Below are 24,028 nucleotides of genomic sequence, written 5' to 3' on the forward strand. Positions count from 1 at the left end.
AGGACACCCCTTTAAATCAACTGCAAGCACCAGTATTACACTTCAATTTAAGATGTCACCATTGGTTGCCCAACCCTCTGTGTATTTGCATATCATGACTGATGACATTTATCTAAAGAATTTTCCAACTATAGTATTTTTGTACTATATTGATACACTTCTCTGACTTTTGTGGCATAGTTTCATGCATTTTCTTGGAGCGAATTTCCACAGCATAAATGCACAAAATTGTGTATTTCATTAACAGCTGGACGTCACGTTGGTATTGCTGAAAAGTCGATTCCGAGATCCCATAGTTATGCTTCTTTAGGTTTTTGATTATATATATATATATATATATATATATATATATATATATATATATATATATATATATATATCACTACTCTATAGTGTAACATAATAAATGTTACAATGATGATTTGTCACAAATGGTCTACTGATCAATACTACAGTCACAGTATATGTAATTTTCAATTTAGATCAAAATCTCAAATATTAGAAACAATATTAAATAATTGTTTGTGTATCAGTATTACAGCAGTAAAGAACAAAAACATCTCATTAGTATAGAAATTGCAAAATAAAATAGGTAACAAAACAGACTTTTAATCGGACATTTCCAGTTGTCATTTATAAATTGTTCTGTTTATTCAATAATAAGCGCAAGTTTTCACTGTTCGAGAGCCTGTAGGCTGACGTCACTTTGGTTCCTTGAAGTGAAGCTGAATAAACCTTGAGAAGAGTCTCCTTCAATCTGCTGTTAGTAACTAACACATACTCACTCACACTGAGAGTCTCAATTACAGCCCAATTCCCTTCGTTCTATATCATCTCCGACTACCGGCCTCTAACAACAACAGCATAAAGCCGAGAAGGAAAAGGCACATTACTTGAAATAATACTTGAAATAAGTCGAGGAGAAAAATCCGTCAAAGTGTCAAAACTAAGGTAAGTTTAACCACTGTCTGTGTTTTTATTTTAGGTAGATAGTTTCAGGTTTTATGTACCAGTAAATACGTCAGTTTACTAGATTCAACGCTACATAGATGTGTTTAGTGTTTTCCTTTGCTTCCTTAGCGTGTACTTCAGATTAATATTAAGTATTAAAATAATAAAAAAAAAACAATCGGGTACTGGTCCATTTTGTTTATTGGGCTTGCAGTTTTAAAATGTAAACTTTATTTCAGGATTTAAGAAGTCAGTTTTATTGTCGCTTTGAATGATCAAGACTTGTGTTTCTGACTCTCACGAATCTCGTCTTTGTGTCCTCACTCGTGCGGTTGAACTGTTCTGTTTTTAAACCCATTTCAAACAATATCTTCAGAATGTCAACAGTTTCAGTGGGAGATTATGATTCCTCAATACTTCACAAATAATTGTATGTTTTAATGTGTCCGTTGTGATGTTTAATTTTATTAAAACGGCGATACCGGAGGCTGTGATGAAGGTAAGAGCGGAGTGCCTTTGGTCTGCTATGTCTGTCTCTCTCAGGATGATGGCAAAAATCTAACAGCTCTTCATTGGGCAACAACATTATATTAAACCACAAATTATATATTTTATATTCTGTCGCCAATTTGGGGTTAACGTTGTGCTTTAATATGCATATTTTCCTTATTTTGGAGGAAATCATCCTGGTTTTCGAGAGCCGTCCGCTGCGAGTTCGTGGCTTTCTTTCTCTTATCTTTTGTGTTGCTTCCTTATAAAGAGAAGCAGCTGCAGCCTGGCTGAGTTGTTGAAATTTATCCCTTTGTGTATATTACAATATCCTCCATTTTTCTGCCCTCTAAACAACAAGACTCTCGCCATCTTGGGTAATTTTAATTCCCTGATCTTTTTTACTTTTTCAAGAACACCAACTAAGCTCCTAAAAGCTGAAAGTTATGAAATGTTTCAAGGGGAGACGGTGACGTCATGTAAAGTTTAAGTAAAAATGACTCGCGGTGAGCATTTCCAAAACCTTTTTTTCTGTCCCTGGTTACTAGTTATATCAAATGCTTTTATGTATTTATGTATTTATTTTGTAGTGGTTCATGTGTATTATAAAGAGGGTTGAGCTTGTGGGCGACTGAGCATTTATTCTGTGACAGGTGGGGGGACTATACCCCAAGGAGCAGTAATACTAGAATAGAGTAACTTTAAAGGAGACAAGCAGCGCTCTTGGATCCGAAATATTCAACGTGTCTTTGGTTTTTCATTCATTTTCATGAGTAACATTTTTTCTGTTATTGTAATTACACTTTTAATTCTGTTTTACAGTATATTTGTAGAAAAGAAAATACCCTTTTGTGAGCTAAAAACATGGTATTATTGAAAGTTTTTTTTTTTTTTTTTTTTGTCAGTTAATGCTAGTTTCTTAGATGGTCATTGAGTTGGAAAATAATGAAATAAAATGTATCCAGAAAGTGTTATTTTGTTAAAAGAAAAACACATACAAATCAGCACGTTGTAACCTTTGGCAATATGGGTTCTTATGTCAGCCTGAGACAATAAAAGGCTCTGTTCTTTTAATTTACCTGTGAACAATAGATCGTTTTCATCACAAACCTCTACCGGTCACATGGCAAAACTTAATGGGGATGAACAATCTAAAGTTTCTATGAATAATATAATCACCTGGAGTGCTGTGCAACACTGTTGAATGCTTTGTGGTTTTGTGAACTGACTATAGCTTTTTCACACCTGGGAAAACAGGTTTATCTTTTAAAAGACATACGAGAGGCCTATTTTGTTCTTATACAGCTGAAGTCTTCAAACAACCTTTTACATAGATCTTGTCTGACTGTAGATGTAACAATCAGCAATGTAGAGAGAACTGGTGGTTTTAGATGAGGAGAAAAATGCTTTCATGTTTAGAAGACAAATGATGGTTGGCTATGACAACGCTGGATACTAAAAATCCATTAGACCTAACAAGAGAAAGCAAGTATACTGTACGCCCACAATTATGGTGGGTTTATGTGTTACACCTACTACATGTTGTTGGCAATCACTAATTTCTGTTTTGCTTCCTAAACTAAAATGAATAGCTTAAAACTGTCACCTACTGTATAACCTCCTAATGTTGCAAGTAGTGATAGGAGTGTTGTTGCTTGCGTCCAGTTACTTCTTTTGAATGTAAATAAACTAGGTCTGCTTTGTGATAGTGTAGAGAAGGTGCAATTGCATTTTAGTGTACCATTGAATATTATTATGGAGCCCTGCATCTTCAAGCAGCACAGTTACAGTATAGTAGCTTTCTTTATCAATTAGAGAATCCATCAACCCTGAATCCACCTGGAGTTGCACAATTTTCTTTAACCACAGGTCATAGAGCCTGCACTGTGTATATCTTCATGCAAGACTGTGGTTCGTCAAGAATAGGTTTTACTGATCACAAGAGCTCTCAGGTCATCTGGGCAGTCATTGGGTTAAATAGTACTGCATACCTCCAGTGTGTTAATTGAAGGCTCTCTGCCATTAGCATAAAGTCTTCCATGCTTTTATTTACCTCTTCACCTCCCCCTACAGCTAATAATCTTTTTTTTTTTTTTTTGCGAATTGGTATTAAATGGTAATGGGCTGTAATTAACACAAATGGCCTTGTTAGTTAGTGGATAATTCTTTTATTGACAGTTTATCAGTCTTATAAAAAGAACAGTAAATGAGCACACACACACTCTTCCAACTTGTCTGTAAACCTTGGCAACACTGCTACTTGCACTTCATAAATATAAGGCTTTACAGTGTGAATTTGCTAGTCACAGCATGTACAGTAAACAGAGTTGTTTACTAACAATGTAACGGCACACCAAGTGCTAAAACATTTAGCTTACTAAAATATTAAACATATGTTGCTGTGTTTATTTTATCAGTGGTTGTATTGTACTTTTTTTTTTACAGTATGTTCAAAACCAGCTGCCTTTACTGTAATTAAAGTTTGCAAGGGCGAGTCTTAGTCTAAAAACCTAATGATACTGACTCCCATTTCTTTGTCTGGATATGTACTGCAAAAGCTACAATGTAAAGGAGCAGATGTTTTGCCAAACATCCTGATGTGCTGCGTTTTCTTATGGGAGTGCGTTACTGTTCTTTCTGATGCATCAACTTGACAGCTGCTTGATTTCATGGAGCTGCTAAGAAGCCATTAGTGGTATCAATGAATTGAAATGGAACAGTTGAACTGCTATTGCACATGTCTCTTTCTGAAGTTTCAGTAGCTGAATATTGTCTTTATAAACTTGCATTGTTAAAATTTAGGGAACTGCCAGCTCTGGTTGATTGATCTATAATATAGCGCCACAGTTTAAATCATTAAATTACAGGAGGGCCCTTATCAGTATTTGACATTGCTTACAAATAAAAAATCACTAAATGCTTGTTGCATGTTGTGTCGCTGTTTTTCTCAATCTCAAGAACACTTCTTTTTTTTTAATGATCTTAATGGTAAAAAAAATAAGGACTACCATTAATTTTATTGTAAATCAGAAAGGCAACTGTGAAACGTATGGTCTTGTCTTCAAATAAAATATTTCAGTTTGGAGGCTGAAAGTTCTGAATTTAAAAGTAGACATGGTTAAACCCTATTTACATGTCTACTGAAGTTGTGCAAAGCAGTTGCTATTTACTAAGCTGATTAGTTGAAATTAGGATTTAGGCGAACGCTGTCTCCGTGGATGCTGAAACTGACAAAACCAGAATGGCTGTTGCACAGACGCTCCCATATGTACAGTGGGTGCTTAATCCTAAAGAGCTGAAGGAGGTATAAAGTGCATCTCAGTTTTGCATGTCTTTTCAAATCTTCTGCCTTAGAGATGGCATTATTCTTGCCAAGCACAGTGAGTCAAGCATTATAAAATACAGCTTGTGTGGAGGGGGGGAGGTACTCATTTTACAACATGTTACTGTAATTGAGACCATTTAATTTAAAATGAAGAATATGACAATTATTTACCAAACAGGTCTTGCTGAAACAGCTTCTGTACAGTACAGTATGTGATCTACAATAAATAGCTTTTTTCAAGCATGGATTTCACATTTTTCTTGTGATGCATCTTAGCACTTTAGAGTAGAAAGGCACAGTTGGAATTGATTTGTAAATTTCCTAATTGATGATAATGAACTATTGCCTGCAATTTAACTGAAACCTAAGTAATAACACATTAGGCTGCTTAAGGTCTATCATTTAAATGACTACAACAGAATGGAAACAGGGGATAAATCAAATTACAGTCGAAATGTGTTATGCATGCATCCAGTAACTGCCAATGAATCAACCAATAACTAGATACATAGCTAGAAGGTCACTGACTGTACCTCATATTTGTTTAATGCTTATGTCCTTGAATTGTCTTACAGTAGGTACAGGAACAATCAAAGTGTTGCTCAGATGACAGTCTTGCATAGTGAGTTGCTGTATTTAACAAAAACACATTCAACAATATCGGAGGTCATTATATTTAAGGAAGGAAAATGTAGTAGCCCAAAAATATCAGTACCATAGTGCTGTTTCATAGATATCATTTTATTATTGATTCATATTGAATCACTTCATATTGAAACCTGCTAGCATGCAGATCCTGTGATGGATTTTACACATGTTCACTGAAAGGATTGACTGAGATTTCCTTTGTTCAAAATCTGGATTTGATTCTGCTTTTTGTAAATTCTGTGAATTGTAGACTTGGTTGCATGACTGTCTGTCTGGAACCATAAATTATGCTTGACGGGAAATTTTATTTGGGGTGCTGAGGGGCCCCTATGTGTTGATTCTTCTAAAGAGATGAACTAGGCTTCTGAGTAATTATTGAATTAGTCCTGATGATGTTCTGGGGATAATTGTGTGTTTTCACCCTGTTTTCTGTTCTGTTCCTACCCTTTTCCACAAGCATGCACTCATTAATCAAAGACGCTGAACTCCTGCTGAGGGCCGAGAGGTTCATCAAACTGGCAGCCGGTTCAGTGTATAGAACAGTGCTGAGGCTCTTAACGCACAGACATAAATAAATCTAAGGTCTTTGTATGCAAACCCTGGAGGTTAATACTGTATAATTCAATGTCCTGTCTTTGTTTTTTATGATTGATGTTTTTAAACATTTAAAGCTTGATGCGAGTCCTTTAGTAGGTCAGGGTTGACACTTTCTGATTGGGTGAGCTGAAAAGTATTAGGGTGGTGGGTTAATAGGAATATGCTGCAGAGATTACTGATTATTATTTTTTTTTTGTTTAATTTTCTTGAGATCGCTGTCATTTTGCCTGTGCTGTTACAGGAATTTTCCAATGATTGAAGTCCCCTGCTGTGATAATGGGCCTGATGTTTGAAATGCCAATAGTTTGGCCTATTTGTTCTGCAGCTTACTGCTATTTGCATCCTTAACAGAAATAACATGTACTACAAACCTCAACTACTGGGATTTCTCAGCAGAAATAATATTAGACTTTGGCTGTGACACAAATGGGTTGCATATTCATACCTTAAGAACAGCTAGAAAGCATACAGTCGTTTGCAAGCTAATATAAACCATTCCACACACACGCTGAGATTGTGCATGAGCAGCTTTCTTTTATTTATTGATCTTCCTGCATTTAAAATCTGGTCACTGCTGCCACAAAGGCTTTTCATTTTAGCTGTGCTAGCAGCATACTGCAGCTTCAATTTTAAATATTTAATTTTAACTGAATGTTGCATGGAATGACAAGGAAAAATAATCTGGCCTTTGGAGAGACGTAAAATGTATGGGTCAGCAAAACCCATAAATCTGATACATCTTACCCTGTTTATTTAAACTGTGTTGCTTACATGCCATGTTTAGCATACTTTGGAAATGTGTTGAGAAAGAACAATATTATGTGTGAATATGCAGGGACTTCTGAAAGCTCTGTTTCTCAGTGCTTGCTGATTTCGCACATGAGGTTAGATGCAAATCTAATGTTTGTTTTGCTGCACTTTGTTTGTTTAGTCTTAAACAGATTTTGAAATAAAGTGCTGTACTGTGCAGTATTACTAAAAGGGTTAACAGTAGCAAATACGGTAAACATGTTTTAGCTTTTTACATAGTACCTGTAAAAATATCAATTTAAAAAAATAAAAAAGATCTAGACAGCTACAGTATGGGTTATTTCTACCTGGAGGATGTTTCTACACATCCTCCATTTACTGTATACAGTACCAAGGTAAAAAAACAAACAAACAAAAAAAAACATTTTTATTGGATTATCCCACCTAGGAGAAAAACCCTCGTTTAGTTGTGTGGTTTTAAATCGGATACACATCTTGGGAGCAGTGGATTACTAAAAATAATCCACACTGGTATGGAGAGGTTGAATGACTTGGAACCCGTGTTGTTCAATGGGTTATGTTAGTTAATTTGACCAGATGCTCAGAATTGTTGTAAATGTGTTCACTACTTTGAGCAGAAAATAAATCTTACAGGCTAATGAAGCAGAAATAATGTATGGAAAACTACCTTGCTATAGCTACAGTGGAAACATGTAGGTCTGGGCACAATGCCATTAATTAAAAAACATATTGTTGGAAGTTGCAGATTTTGACAGTTTGTTAGTGTACAGTATTATTTATGTATGTCTGTCTCCAGGACAGCAAGATACATATTTAGTAAGCTTAAAAAAAAAAAAAATTAAATAACATTTGTATTATTCATGTAAATTTAAACCTTTTTTGTGGTTGAAATCAAGCAATGAAGCATGATCAAGTACACATTTAAGGCAGCAACCTTACTAGGAAATGCTGAAACTTTTTAATATATTACAGCTGCCAGCTGAAATAGAAAATATTTGCCTCAAAATAACTTCCTTTAACTTTTAGTGTTATTTATTACTCATTACTGTTGATGCCTTCCTCTAAAGGCAGTAACACTTTATTGTGTTCTTTAAAAAAAGAGACTCAGAGACAGCTGTAACATGAGCTGACTATGGAGATTCAAAGAAACTAGTGGGAAGACCTTTGTCCTTAGGGCAGTGATTGACCTTTAACTTTTGTACCAAAAGGTTTTAGATTCAGGAAAGTAATATCCTCACATTTGCCATCTATGAGGATGCAACTTTTGGATTAAACTGCGTGGGAAAACCTAGGCCTATTTATACAGAGATACCATGCACGTTACATCAGTCCTGTGGCCGGTCTACAGAAATTATGATATTTATTGATTAATCTGTGAAAAGTGCATTGAAATATTCACGTTACTGAACCACATTGTGGTTTCCTTGTCATAATATTTTAAAACAAAAGGAGCTGTCAAAAGAAAATCACCTTAAAATATATATTAATTGTGTTAAACAGTTATTTTTAGCCTACTTTTAAGTGGTAAACCTAATCCACACCTAGGTTTTTCAACATTAAGTAATTCTATGTGCAAAAGCTGAAAGATCACATGCAAAGCACTATTGTGGAAACCAGCTAGGAAAGTCCAGAGGCCACTTCTGGTTAGTGCGGTCTGCTCTGAGACCATTTCTCTTGAAAGCAGGCACATGACCTTTTTCATGCTTTCTAATCTCTGAGAGTGTTTGTCTTCTTTCTTGGTTCTAACCCCCTAGTACCATTTATTTTTATTTTTTATTAAATAGTTATTCAGAGTAGTGTAGTCCAACTTTATCACTTTGACTAAAAATGTGAAGTAAACCAGAGGTCATAAATATGGTTTAAATCATTTCGGCAAAAAGTACTGACATACAAGTACTGTAATCTAATTCTAGGTTAGGTTTATAATTCACAATATAGTTTATTTTTCTTCATGAAATATAATGAAGTTGGCAAGTACTGTATTTTATAAAACAAGTCATTACATTTTACATCTGGAGTTCATGAAACCATTGCTTTTTTTACTGGCCAATTGGAATGAATGTTTTACAAAGCTGACATACTGTAGACCTGAAGTATTCTGTAAGCCAAACAAGTTTAAAAAAAAAATAAAAAAAAATAAAACAGTATCGGTACCCAAGCAAAATGTTCTGATGTTAACTGAAACAAATGAGTGCAGGTGGCGCACATGGCAAACTTTGTTAATTCAAAATGTGTTTTTTATTTACATTTCAAATAGACCATACCACTTTATACAATACTATACAGTACATTCTAAGATTTTCAGAATGGAGATTCAGTTGTGAAATAAAGCCTTGATTTCAGCTTGAATGGTTTTTTTTCTTAAAGTAATACAACACAAGTTCAAGTTTGTTTTATTTATCTTTAATAGAATCATTAGATTAGGATGACTGACATTACAAAGTATAATGCTTTAAAACTACTTGTAAAATAGGGTATAGAAAATTATATTATGTGCTACTGTATGCTGTTGAAAAGGCAATTCACAGTGATTCTGGTTTGGGTTTAACGCAACTGATTGTGTAACATCTCTTCAGACATACAGTAAATTATGTCAAGACTTGTCTGTTGTAATTCTAAAGCCTTTCTTGAAGTATGTGATCCATTATGAATATTCCTTTGATTGCTGATACTGTGTTATTGAGATGTAGCCTAAGGTATATAATGAACCCTTACAGTTTAATATCTGTGTTTACAGTAGATACTATTCTTTCCCTATAATTACGTAAATATATTGTATTTATTATATTGTTAATTAGTTTGGCTTCAGTTAAACATGCTATTTTACAGGTCGTGCTTTCTCATTACAGAATGTTAAAGCCAGGATTATACCGTATATTTAACCTAAATACTATGACAGTGAAACAGGAAAATGTATGGAATAGTATGGCTTTTGGTCTGGCATCTCTTTGTCTAACATGTGCTGATGAAAATTGTATAGCATTCTGTAAACTGTAAACCAGTAGTATTGCATTTCCTTCAGTTGAATGTTTTAAAAGCAACAACTGTAATGTGCTCCTTGAATTATTGCATTAAATGAATACATATGTGGACTGGCATAAAACAACAACATTTGGATGTTTCAGTTTGGTTTTATTTTCCATTTTAGCTGCCCCCATACTGCTCACAGGTGTAGATAAATTGCTTTGTCCTGGAGATTTTGAGTGATGCATGCAGTCTGTAAATCACAGGCACTACAAACTGTTGCTGACACCAGTGGTAAACAGCCCAGCCTTCATTTCTTCCACATTCCAAACAAAATTAACCCAGATGGAAATGTTTAATGAAAATAATAGGAATTGCTGGCTCGCCAAACATGTTCAAGTTCCTCATGCAAGTAATGTTGTTTCTTTGCTAAAAAAAAAAAAATCTACAGGGTGATATTCAAATAAGTGCAAGAAGAGATTTGCAGAGGATGTAAGAATTCTGAGGCCTTTTACTTTTATGACTGTACTTGTGTCGTACTAGAAAAACAACATTTCTTTATAAATGTTGGTAGACAAGTAGATCTCAGCTCTTAGAAATATGTTTTGTGCAGAATCTAAATAGCAGATGCAGGGTACAGTAAGGTATTAAATGTATGCAGTTGCACATTGAGGGTTTTGCCAATTGAATAAAACAATACATAGCAAGCTATTAATTTTTTTACTTTACATACAGTACAAAAAATGCTTCAATGAATGTCTAGATTAATTAAGATGTCTGAAGTTATAAAAAAAGCCTTAATGTTATATTTAATCTTGTCAGTTTGACCACATTGCAGGTGTTCCTTGGTGTCTACAGTACATCATGTATAATTGAATAGGCAATTCTCCCTTAGGGGCATTCAGTCTAAAAGGTACTCCAGGTTAAAATACCTCCTGTGTTGATTTTCTGCTAGGATTACATTGCAAGATGATGCTAAAGAATAAAACCATAATTCTGCTCACAATAGATTCTGTTTTGTTTCAGTTTGCAGAGCAGTGATGTCTCAGGATTGACGGCACTCTTTAACAGTAAGTGTTCTCCCACACATTTAAAAAAACAAAAAATTGTGTTTATGATTTAGTGATAATGTACTACACGAATGATTGCAATCTGTGTTTTTGTTTGGATTGCTGCCAGACCTGTTTGTGTCTTTTGTTTCCTTGTTTTTCAGATTCCCTTTTTTGTTTTATAAATATGTAGGTTATTTGTTTTGAAGCTTGTTGTGTGTTTGTTGTGAAAGTGTTTTTGTGTGTCCACACAGGTGAATGAAAAAGTTATTTTTGCTTGTATGGAATGCAGGGTGTTTCATAGTTTCCAGAACAGTTGTCCAGCAGTGGTTGGATGTCGACACCCCAAGCCACTGATTGGTCTAACTGGGAGGTTCGTTAACCCTTTCAGTCCTGGTGGGACCTCAAGGTCCCGCCTTATCTTAGCATCGTATGTTAACATATGTTGTTGAAAATCACATTGGAACCGCGCAGAACTCTTAGGTCCCAGAGTTAGTGTATAATTATATGTCAAATATTTTTGTGTCTTGTTCTCATGCATACTCAATAAAGGAGTTCCTTCTTCAGTTCAACACAAATAATTCAGGACAAAGAGTTAAAGAGGCCACCTCTGGTAGTTACTATAGGATCTGATCACCTAAAGGTATCTATTGTTTACAGTATACACTGTACAGTTGTTCAGTCTGCTTATTTATGACAAAGAGAACATGTTTTTACTGTGAATGTGCAGACAGAATTATCCTTTGGAAAATTAGTTCTTATAAATCAGTGAAATATGAGTTCAAAGTTTCCCCTGTGAGGCCAGGAGAAAACACCTGGAGTTCCAGGCCTCTCCTTTACTGTACAACTATGACCGTACTGTAGCTTCACTTCAGAATATTGAATAAACTGTTGCTTCAACTAACACATTTGTTATCTCATTTGGCAGCCTAACATTGTAATCTCTATAAAGTTGGATAGCCATGTTTATAACTGTTTGCTCATAAACGTTAGTTTCATTTTAACGTTTCAAAGGGCAGTTCATATAATTTCATTTAAAGTTTGAGAGAAAGGGGAGGAGTTTTACTGTAGCTTAAAGTAAAAGCTGTTGTTTTTAGAGTGAGTTTAACTATGTAGAGTACAGTTTTGTGTTTGGAGTAAAATGGTTGTGAAATTTAAACAGGTTTTTGTTTGTACTGGGGTTGGATGCATTAGTGATAGCTGACTCCAAAAATCCTGGTGTTCCTTCGGGTTAATTTAAATTGTTGTCACATGACTTGGTTGCAAAAAGTCACATTGAGTGATGGTGTTCTTACTACCTTGATTATTACCACATGGTGAGAGAGAACCATGTCAGAAGAACTCAAAAAAATCTTTAAAACATACATGCTCTATACTCATTGTGGCTTATAACACATTCTTTAAGATTAACCTAGTTTAAAATCTAATTTCCTTCAATTCAGTACCACCTTATGCTTGTGTTTTATAGTTCCATGGTAGTGCACTATATTACTACAAAAACCTTGCACAAAGTACAAAAACATTTTTTCTAATGTAGAATAGAAGCACAGTAGGTGTGATTTAAAGGTACATTTTGAACAAGAGGATTGTACAGTATAGTAAATTACCATTGCGTAATATGCATTGTTCATCAATAACATGTTCCTTATTTAATCAGTTTACTAGCGTTTAATACCACCAGGCTAACAATACACAACTTCACATCATTGCTGGTTCCCTTTCTATGACTTTTTTTTATTGTCTTCATACAACGCTCTATCGATTTCCATTATTGTTTCCTAATTAACACTAAGCCATGGACAAAAAGCATTTCAGCAAGCTGCTAAAATGATGTTTACTGATGCTTAATTTAGAAAACTCTGGCTATATTTGGTCATTAGTTTAAGCTTTCCCTGGCATGAAATAAAACATAATACTAATTTAATTCTGAATTAGTCAGAGTACATTCCCAAAAGGTTATAAAGGGTTTTCACATTGTCTTTACATTTGTTACATGTGGGAATGAATTTGTTAATGTTAAGGTTCAGGACTCTCCCTTGGCTGTCCAAATGAAAAATATACCAGCCACAGACTAATGATAATGTGTCCATCTGCTACTTTTGTGTTAGTCCAAAGAAAACAAGTAGAAAGTTAGAAAAGGGGGATCTGTTTCAGATACTCCAGTCTTTCACATTTTGTTTCTAATGAAAATATGGAAAATACTTGATGCTGAAGTCAAAATGTAGATTTTTAAATGTGCTGAAAAACAAGGACATCCCTTTGTTTAGCAATCAAATGCAGCAGTCGGAAGCAGTTCAGTTTTCAAGAGTTTTGCAATAGGTGCCCATTGTTAAGTTATTATCAGGCATCTGTGGTCACAGAAGATGTCACCAATAGCTGAAGATAGCCCAACGTTATTACTGGACTTCCTTTTTAGAGTTGCTGTGCTTGCCAGCTTTTGGTGTTATGGAAAGGGGAGGTTTTAGTTTGTGACAGTTTCATTAGAACTTGTTTAAAGCAAATTTAACAGAATCCAATATAAATAAACACTATGAACAAAAGTGTTTTGACTTTGCATTCAGTAGCTGAACAGTAGACAGCTGCATAAGTAGACAGATATAAGAATGGTATGTTTTTAAAACAAAGTTGTGTAGCAGCAAGTAACATGGTTTAAGTATACTGCCACATATTATTAGAACTCTTCCCTACTCTTTTTATCAGGTTTTTGTTTTTCCCTAACACACCTACTGTTGGACTCTGCGAGATGGACTGTTTCCATTCTGGAATGAATTGCACACAAGGCTGACGTGTAGTGTGTAAATGTGGTAGCATGCATGTTATCTGAGCTTAGAATCTGGAACAGCCAGAATGTCCTGGCAATCGCTCGCGGGACATGAAAACAGCAACCATCAACTAGTATCTGGCATCATTACATGTTATTGATTTCTTGGGTGTACTGTATAGTAGCAACAGTTGCATTTCATACAAATTGACAAGTCAGTATGTATGCTCAGTATTAACTTACAGTACCCTGTTCTGATGTGAACTGACACTAATATCAGGTTGGTATATGACATAATGCAGATGTTAAAGAAATGATCTTTTTTTAATTAAAAAAAAAAAAAAAAGGTAGCTACTTAAATTCCATTATTATTTATTTCTTAGCCAACGCCCTTATCCAGGGCGGCTTACAATTGTTACAAGATATCACATTATTTTTACATACAATTACCCATTTATACATTTGGGTTTTTACTGGAGCAATCTAGGTAAAGTACCTTGCTCAAGGGAAATGCAGCAGTGTCCCCCACCTGGGATTGAACCCACAACCCTCCGGTCAAGAGTCCATAGCCCTAACCACTACTCCACATTAAGGTGCTGTGTAAGGAAACCATAGTGCTTATGTGGACAGATGTACTGTAAGTAGCCTACTCCTTTTATTCACGTGTGTTTTGAATTCTAAACATCAAGGATGAGGAAAAGTGCAGAGAAAAGGGAATCGCCCTGAAGGTCAGGAACAGTGTGCGCTCACTGTCTCCCGAATGCACATGTTGGCTTCAGTTTTTGTTGCGTCAGCCCTGCATTCTCACATCTTTGGACTCTAATCTTGTAGCACCAGTGTTCATATTGCTGAATTAGCCAGCACTGAATGATAGTGGTTGTTTTGTGATATTGACTTTACACACTGTGCAAGGAACTGTATGCAGATTACCAGAATTCATTTAATTTCAAATGCTGATGAAAGCACTATGACTAAAAAAATAAATACAAAAATACTGAATAGCATTAGACATTAACGATACCATGAAGGCACAAATTACAATGGAATTTACTTTCTAACAACAATTGAATGTTAATTTGAAACATGAATAAACTGCTCAATGTGTGGTTTGTTTTAATTTGTGCTCAATTCAATCCTCCGTTTACCTGTATGCACAAGATGTAGCCTAGTACTGTACAGTATATAGTAGGCTTGCCTATCTGCATTAAATGCAAGAATTGCAACACCAGTGGAAATCAATTTGAGCTTCCTTGATTTGTATTACAAGTCTGTACAGTATACAGTAGTTTTACTACAGAAAAGGCATCTCTTACTGTATACTACATATGCAAAAGAAAAGTACGAGTAAAATGCACAATACGTGGCTTTTACAACATGTAGCCTGCATGTCTTTAATCTTCATAACATATTCATTTACAATTAATGTTAAGCTTTCATAAAAGCTTAACCTTTTTACTTAAGTACTATAACCCAGCCTTTATTATAACACCTGTAGTGTAGGGACATGGTTTACAGCACTGTATTGGCAGTAAACAAATAAATACAGATGGGATAAGTGTCTTTGTCAGTCTACAACATTTTTATTTCAATAAGTAGCACCTGCAGATTTAATTATTCTTAACTGAAACACAACTAATCATAACTTTGGGGAAGGTAAAGAAGATTTTTTGAATGGTTGTTAAAGGTATAGACCTATTTTAATACTAAATATAATGTCAAAAATCCTCTTTGCAATTAAACCAAACCTAGCGTCAAATAGAGCTGTTTAGTGTCTTTAACCCATTGTTGCATGGCAGTACAGAGCACAGGTCACACACAGTATGGTAAAACTGTTTGATTGGTTATACCTATTACAAATCAAAGTTTTATTGTGATGATATTTGCATTGTACAAAGGAAGCTGTGATCACCTGCTTGTCAGTAGTCTTGGGAGATCATTCTATATTTAACAAAGGTGTTTGCATGCTAAATTAACAAACTGATATTTTGTAAAGAAGGCTAGCTGTTAATTTTAATCAAACACTAATAGGAGGGTGTTGTGATTATCAGAACACCTACATGTGTATAGTTACAATATGTACAATATTGTAGTCCACTGTATGGTGTGTGCTGAGACACAAGAGCCTACAAACAAACAGTAGGTGGTAAGATGTTTACAACAAAGGCACTCGCTGAAGTGTTTTGCTGCACTGCTGAAACGTGGGAACTGTAATTACTGTAAACTGATACGAGAAATACTCATTGCAAAGAACAAAAATACGTTTCTGTGTAAAAGAACCACAGGCAGGCTAAACATAAGTATATACATACTGCATGATCGTTTTATTAATTGGACTGTAAACTATCATTTCAAGTAGGGTCTTTTAGTAATCAATGAATGTGGCAAGGACCTTGGTCAAGATGCATCACCGGTTAGCTGTTATTTCCTTGGCTGTAGAATTGCTTTTCCAATTTGACCATTTTATGGACCCTGCGGCCAGAATAGGCTTAACATCCCACACGATTGATCTGGTTTGGATTTGTGTGTTCCATAAATATTGTAGTACATGCAAACTACACTTTTATTTATATATTTATTTATATATGTATTGGTCTTCATAGCTTTCCATTTGAATTCCTAGAAACACATTTTAAATTCAGTAATGAAAGTTAGAATACATAGAGCTGTTGTGCCCTGTTGCTCCCCAGTCTGTTTTACAGATTTGTATGTATTTGCTAAGAAAGGGGATCCCGGGGAATAGCTGGAACACGATTAGAGAGAAGAGTCTAAGAAATGCATACGAATGATCTGGGCTACTGTAGGAGCTCATATTTGCCATTTTACTGTGCAGTGTTGCAGCTATGTAGGATAACGACATTCATTTAAAACATGTTTTTAAAATGTACTGTGTAGCTGAGAATCATTGAAAAATAATTAGACTATAAATCTTGATTTAAGCTACCAAGATGATTTCTTCCCAGCTGTGTTCATATAGGTTAATTTGTTATCAATAACCAGAACTAATGGGGCTGTTTATCTTGAAGGGTGAAAGGTTATAAAAGTACTGTCTGGTATGATCTGCTGTTTGAATAGAAGGTGTGCATGTAAATAATGGGTTTACGTGATGGGCTGTGCAGATGGTTCTGAAGGAAATTCAATTTTCTTTAGTATCATTTGGTTGTTAGGGCCAGCTGCTTTTATCCACTTAATACAAGCAGTGAGATATGTACAAAGGTTAGAGGATTTTCTGTTTCAAATGCAGTGGCCTCAGAGGGTTTGTATGTACAAGCCATTTTAAGTACTAAAGTAGGCTGCTTTCATGTTAACTGTGTCCTAAAATGATTTATGTTACAATCATTCCATACACAAATCCTTAAAAAAAAAAAAAACTGACACTTTTAAATATTTATTTTGAAGAGCTCTTAATTATTATTATTTTTTTAAACTAGTTCCAGGTTTTATTGTGCCCTATTACAGAAAGGCAAAGGTAAACATTTAAAATGGTACTTCAGTGGTTGCTTAAATGCCACTTAGCTGGATCAAACCCGTTCTGGAAGTCTGCAGAGCCTGTAGAGAGAATATTTGTACCATCCGCTCCAGACATGTGTAGAGGTGATATCAAGGTGAAAGCAGACTTGCAGAATGGTTGGAAATCATTGATATTCTGACTCTGAGGCTGCAAATGGCTCTGTGGCAGATGGAGTCTTTGTCAAGGAAGAGAAATGGCAGCTCTGCAGCATCCGAGCTGTTTCTGCTATCAGCTTGGTTCACAGGCTGTGACCTTCCAGTTCTCAGAGCTTTCTTTTGCACTTTCATCAATTATCCTTGTTCCATTACAAGAATTGTGGAAAATAATCCCAATGCTTCTTTTGGCAACAGCAAGAGGAATGATACCTGCAGTATTCAAAAGATAAATACAATAAACTGATTTTAATACATTTGGCAGACAGTGTGTAAATACCTGTACATGTATAAAATAGCAGGTTTACTGGTTCGATGTACTGTAGAAAGCAACATTCCCCTCAAGCTAAAATACTAATGAATACAGGTACCCAGGAAGCGTTTCTGTGAAACATCACACTGTAAATGTTGATTTCATAGCCAAATGCATATTCATTCGTGTACGGATCAGTTTTGTTGCATTTCACTTTTTTTTTGCAGCATTGTCTGACATATATTTGAATCAACATAACAAGTGGATCATTTTCCAGTCTTTTTATTAAGGGGGTAGAGAGAGGGGCCCCCAATTAAGGACACATCTAATCCTATGGACCTCCTTGTCATCATCTGTTATAGATGCCTGTTTAAATGGATTTATCTGCAGCAATCTGAGCTGGCTCATTGTTCTTGTTCAGATTCTAAATATTCTGATTGGCAGTCCTTCACTGATTCAGTCCATCTTGCTAAACAGAAGATAAACAAACATAGGCTTGTCCTGAGTTGTGTGAAGAAAAATGTAAAAACAGTGATTCACCATGTTTTTGATTATTTATTTATTTATGTATGTATGTATGTATGTATGTATGTATGTATGTATGTATGTATTTATTGTTCCTCAGGACATATTAGAGATAGTAATAATAATTGAAACTGAAGGTTTGCATATAATAGTAAAATACATCATTTAGGGTGCTATATGATAAGACATTTTTCACCTAAAAGTTTTACACTGAACTTTGTAACTAGCATACAGCCCTGTTTTGATTTGAATACTGTTACAACTAAATAAATACAAAGGTCTTGTGCTGAGGAGATCAATTTCATTTTATCCCACCTGCTGTTCTTTAAACCAAAATGTGTCAGAGTGACATTAAATGTTTGTCTCAAGATCCTTCAATCAAAAACAGTATTTTGTCAAACTTAGTGTATATTTATTTTTGTTCTCTCATTTTTCCTCTGAAAGTGATTTGTAATATGTGGCAACTGCGTTGTATGCAAGTACAATCCAAACAACATTAAAGGTGAACAAATTGTTCAACAGAAAAATTGTGTACTGTGCATGCACAGAATGGAACAGTAATGTGCAATAATCATTTCTTAGCATGAAGCAATAAAACTCAAGGTAAGACAAAATATTGAAAGGTCAGGGAAAAAATGAAGGAAAGAACAAACGATGCAAAAAGAAAATGACACTGAGGTCTTGGTTTAATATGTATGTATTGCAGGTTGATGGTTGATTTCATTAGCAAATCTCATTGTTATGCAATGTATGTTCTCCTGCAGCAAAATGAATATTGTATTCACACGGCCTGTATATCGAGAAGAAATGTTTGGATTTTATGCAAAATAAAAAATGCCAACACAAGGTAAAAATGGCTTCTTTTTTTGCATTTAGTCCCATTAAAAGGTTAGAGGAATATTTCATTTTATATAGCAGATACATTGTTACTGCATATTTGGCATTTTTTTCAGAGCAAAATGAGCATTTTTAATCTAGTTGTTAGTTGCTTATTTTCTATAGTTATCAGATGCCATTAAATGAGTGCATGTAATTGAAAATTCAATGTCTTGATTATCTGAAACTGTCTTTAGTGAGGGGAGGGGGGTATAGATAGGGTGAACATGCTCCTATCCTAAAATACATTTTAGGTGCAAGTGAAAATGGTATCTTCCTATACCATTAAACGTGGACCCTTTTGTGTGTGAGACCACTGTACCTGTAACCTTTAGGCACTACCCTGTTGTGGATAAATCATTTTGAAATTACACGTTTGCAACTGTTCGTGTACTTTTGAATTGAAGCTTTTAGAAAAGATGAGGTATGCACAAGGAACATGAGTAAATACATTATGTTTTGATACTGTACAATCAATTTGAACTCTAGTTTCACTAAAATACAATTAAATGTGTTGGGGGTTGGCAGGGATAATGTTAATTTATGCCCCTGCCAGATAAATGTGTGTGTTTGTGTGTGTGTGTGTGTGTGTGGAAGAGTTTTCTGAAGTTATCCTTAAGTCTTGATGACTTTACAGGCAGTTCTGTAGGTATGCTTGTTACAAAAATAACTCTTAGGAAAAGGTTTCTCTTAACATTATTAATGTTCTTTATTGAGAGGCTGCCATTCAACTCTTCCTGCACTAGTTACAGTATACTGTATACCAGCAGCACAACTGTAATACACACACTTTATTACACAAAGCCTTAAGAATATTTATAAAAAATACATTAAGTACCCCTTCTCCACTGGCACATTTGACCCGTGAGGGCTCGGTATGGTACAGGTACGGGTGATTCTCCACTGGCTATTTGTTGAGCCGAGCGAGAACCAAACTGTGAAATTTGGGCCTCACAAGACACCTGAATCCGGCTGCGAGCAGAGCCAGGGGCGGGGTTAAGGATTTTCGTCATTACGTTGTATCAGTCAGCACACTCCAAAAAGACAAACAACAAGCAACATGCCGGGCAGCGAGTGTGATGTGAGAGAAGTACAGTCTTGGAATGCTGAGGAAGTGCAGGCTGTAGTTTCTCTGTGGGCAGATAGAAATATTCAGGAATATCTGGAGTCGTGCATCAGAAATGAGAAAGTTTATGCCCAAAGAGTATTTGAAGGAAACAGACATAAACCGCAGGTATGGAACACTGAAAACGCAAAAATCTACCAAATTTCTCATCCTTGACCTTTTATTCTATAAATGTGGAAAATAAAACAATTCTAAACTTATTTACAAAAATATAGTAAAATGAAATACAGCTGTATCATACATACAACTACGGCTCACTCAGCTTCTTTTTTTAAGCACCCAAACAAAAACCAACTCTAGAAAAAAACAACAGCTATTCTTAAACGGGATATCTTTGGCAAATCATATTTTTAAAACCTTCTTTTTCCCCCTCAACAGGAGTAATTGAACTTTATCAGCAACATTTGCGGATTATAAAGACATTCTTAATATATTTACAAAATATAGCAATACAAGATACAGCTGTACCGTTGGTCTTAATTTTTGAACACCATTTGTTTTTGGAGTTAATTAATAACAATAATTAATAACAACTGTCTGTCATTGCGTGTGAAGTCAGTAGCACGGTTCGGCTCTGCAGTGGAAAAACAACCCAGGCTCTCATTAACTGCACTGTGAGGGCTCCATAAGGCCCTGGTGCAGCTTGGTTGTGCAGTGGAAAAGAAGCATAAGTGACAGGTAATCCGTATTTTGTTACTCTGAGATTGGTGTGGTCACAAAATCTATTAGGCTTCATCAAATATCAAACAAGTTGATTTAGTTAACATGCCTCTGTAGAAGTGTGTGATTTAAATCAAGTGGTATATCCTAAGGGTTAATGTGGCTTCTCTCAGCCCGTGGTAAGTGCTGTTTTTGAAAGCAAAGGCAGTGTACAGAAAACATTCCAGGAACTCAGGAGGTTTGTGTGGTTGCAAGTGATGGCAGAAATACTGAAGCTGTTTCCACAGTGAGTGCCTGTAATAGAGCGTGCTTGCTTGTTGTATTTTGAGGTTTTACCTTTAAGAATATGCATGTGTAAATACTCCATTAAGAGGAGTGCCGCCTTGTTGGTTTGTTTTGCAGGAAATCAAGATATGTAAACAGCAGGAAGTACTGCTTTGACCCCAGCAGACGCTACCTACAGTAATTCTGATAATTGCTAATCTCTGAAAGAGAAAGTCGTGTTTTGTGTGTCTATGAAAGAGATTGGACTGTTATGTTGTTGTTGCCTGGTTAGTCCTCTTTTGTGAAGTCTCTCACTTGTCCTGCTGGACTGGTCTGTTTTTGGGAATGCTCCTTACTGATAACAGATGTTACAGTAACCACATACTGTAGGTCAGCAAAGCTGGCATACTGCACTCTTGTAACAGAAAAAAATAAGTAGTTTTCAGAGCTGACACTGCTGTTCTGTTAAAGGATAAGGGCTATTTTCCTGATCAACCTTCTAAGTACAGCCAGCTGTATTGTTTGCCTTTGGTGTTGTCTAATGCCTTTGATTTAGTTGTGTTTTTTTTCATTTTGATACTTTTACACCAGTACTGTCAGTGATCCACGCATGGCTGAATAAAGAAAAGAATCAACTGGAGCACCAACTATAAAATGCTTACTAAAAAAATGTAAAAGAAAAACAAATTCTCTGAAATAAGGAAGTTGTAATTTTGTGCACAGCTGGTATTGCGACCTGCCGTACTCTAAATCCAGTATTGGTGTTGAACCCCTGCCAGGTACTGTACTGTGCTGTGTATAACATTTTAAATATGTTTGGTTGCATGCCATGATCAAGACAATACTTGCTTTCTGGAGTGTTACCCTTGAATACTGGAATATTTTAGGAACTGCTTGGTTTATGATTGTTTTCTTTTGGGAGCCACCTTTTGAAACATTTAAAAATATTTACTGTACTGAAAAATACTCAATAATTTGACATTTAACCCTTAAATCATTTCATAGCTGAAGCATTGTAATTGGTGCCTTGTGCCAACACGAGATCAGTCAACAAACAATCTGGCAAGATACAAATGTAACGGGCCTAAATTATTATTATTATTATTATTATTATTATTATTATTATTATTATTATTATTATTATTATTATTATTTATTTATTTTTTTTATAAATTTAGTCGTTGCCAATTATTTTTATTATTTTCTCCCCAATTTGGAAATCGGCAATTATTTTTAGGCTCAGCTCACCGCTACCACCCCTGCGCTGACTCGGGAGGGCGAAGACAAACACACGCTGTCCTCTGAAGCGTGTGCCGTCAGTCGACCGCTTTTTTTCACACTGCGGACTCACCATGCAGCCACACAAGAGCTACAGCGTCAGAGGACAACGCAGCTCTTGGGCAGCTTACAGGCAAGCCCACAGGCGCCCGGCCAGACTACAGGGGTTGCTGGTGCGCGGTGAGCCGAGGACGCCCTGGCCGACCTAACTCTCCCTCCCCCCGGGCGGCGCTCGGCCAATTGAGCGCCGCCCCCTGGGAGCTCCCGTCCTCGGTCGGCAAAGGAGGGGCCTAAATGATTTTACACCTGAAAGGACAAAAGTGGAGAAATGAATTACTTAATGATTTTTAATTTTTTTTCTTTTAAATGTATTATTTAATCTGATGAAGACCTAGCGGTCGAAACGTAATTTTTTTTTTTTTTTTTTTTTAAAGCTGAAATGATCAAATACATTTCCGAACTTTGACTGAGAGAGTACGATCAACCTTTATTTTGTGAAATTATTATTATAAAAACTTCTTGTAAGATATTGTGTTGCAACTAGTAAAATGTAGCCAACAGCTTGAATAATATTAATTTGGTAATTCCTTATTTCTACCCATTTATTTTTTAAAAGCCAGGCTGAAATGGTTTAAAAAATCCTAGTGGTGTTTTGAAATGAAAGCATCACTGTGTGATGGTGTGTGCAATTTTTTCCAGTCAGTAGTTAATCAGCATTTGGGGACAATACAGAAAGTAGTGGTCTTGGGCATGCAGGTCCTCTGGAGTCTTGAACCTCGTTCATTAAAGAGATCCAGTTGTTTCAGGATCCCATTCAAATATGCTTCCCAGGAGTAATGACTACAAAATATATTTTAATAGCTACTGTAATTATTGTTATTTTGTTTGTTTGATAGATCAGGAAGTACTGAATTATATGGTAATGGCAAAAACACATCAGCAATAATTATAAGTTCTCTAGCTGGATCTGTTATTACTGTAGATCAAGTGGGAAAATAAGTCTGAAATAAGTATGACATATCCTTTCATGATAAAATAAGTTGTGGGTGTGTGTACTGTATACTGCAGGTGTAAATTATAACGCTGTATGTGAAAATAGATGATCCTTTTTCATGCTGTACAACATGTGCTAAAACATTAAACTCCTTCTTGTAGTCAGCAGCCATTGAAATCAAATACCATTTGGAGATTCCAGTGTGATTGCGGAACCTAATGTCTGGAGCACACTCTCAAAACCCTTATCTTAAAACTGTGGTACAGTACCATTATTTACCACTGGCAAATGCAGCTGGTTGGCTTGCAGTATTCTTTAGCAGGCAACTGTTTTTTTTTTTTTTGAGGTTAAATGTGATTTACACGGAACATCTGTTTTTTGGCAGGTGTGCAAAACCTGAAGACACTCGCTGTAGTACCTTTTCTCAGTGTGATACTGTGTATAGTAATCACTCTTGTATGGTTTAAAGTAGAAAGAATACCCTTATGAGGTTCTTCCACAGTTTCACTGGTCTGGGCTCTGAAATACAATATTACTCTGTACAAGGTTAGACAGGGAGTGTTTTGGTATGGAGTCAGGCTTTAATACAAAATAATAAATCCATATGGAGTCGGAAACTGTGCCAGTTGTTGTAGAACTTTGTTCAGAGGAGAAGAAAATTGCTTTGACCAATCATTCATTTCACAAGGTGCCTTAAATTAAAAAAAAAAAAAAAACCTTTTTCATGATGTTGGTACAGTAGCTTCGTTTTTTATTTTTATTTTAACCAAATGTCGTGAAGAGGAAAGCAAAACTGTTGCAAGTGCTGTACAGTTAGTCTAGTTTCACAATACAAAC

General features: G+C 35.5%; 1 protein-coding gene across 25 annotated transcripts in view; it reads left to right on the forward strand.

Annotated features, from left to right (window-relative positions):
• Positions 1-704: 704 nt before the first annotated feature.
• LOC117426660 (bromodomain adjacent to zinc finger domain protein 2B-like) overlaps positions 705-24,028 on the forward strand; it is a 65,860-nt gene continuing 42,536 nt past the window's right edge. For 17 of the 25 annotated variants that reach the window (XM_034044519.3, XM_059033764.1, XM_059033768.1 and 14 more), the window contains exons 1-2: positions 707-951; positions 10,772-10,815. The gene's annotated coding sequence lies outside the window, so the exon portion shown is untranslated. Of the gene's footprint in view, positions 952-1,303; positions 1,451-10,771; positions 10,816-24,028 lie in introns of those variants that run through there. The other 8 variants (XM_059033775.1, XM_059033763.1, XM_059033783.1 and 5 more) reach the window with 4 other exon arrangements.

Source organism: Acipenser ruthenus, chromosome 11, assembly GCF_902713425.1.
Source record: "Acipenser ruthenus chromosome 11, fAciRut3.2 maternal haplotype, whole genome shotgun sequence".
Taxonomy (NCBI): Eukaryota; Metazoa; Chordata; class Actinopteri; order Acipenseriformes; family Acipenseridae; genus Acipenser; species Acipenser ruthenus.